Below are 285 nucleotides of genomic sequence, written 5' to 3'. Positions count from 1 at the left end.
GTTAAAATTTTTTTATCTAAGCTTTCATTCAACTTATTTACTTATTAGCATTCTAATACTGTTAGCATATAAATTTCAAGTAGCCAGGCATTTAGGCATCTTTCCCTTGGAATTTAAACAGAAATTACTTGGACTTTTACTAGAAAGCAAATGTTCATAAAATTTCAAAAATTTCCTTGTATAAAACAATACATTATGGAAAATGTATGTCTGTGGAACACATACCTCTTAAGTTAGCCACAGTAAAACACAAAGAAACACACAAATAAATAAAACACAAAAAAC

Source organism: Pteropus vampyrus, unplaced genomic scaffold, assembly GCF_000151845.1.
Source record: "Pteropus vampyrus isolate Shadow unplaced genomic scaffold, Pvam_2.0 Scaffold197, whole genome shotgun sequence".
In the NCBI taxonomy this organism is placed as follows: domain Eukaryota; kingdom Metazoa; phylum Chordata; class Mammalia; order Chiroptera; family Pteropodidae; genus Pteropus; species Pteropus vampyrus.
The sequence above is the reverse complement of the archived record's forward strand: the minus strand, read 5'-3'. Positions refer to the sequence as shown.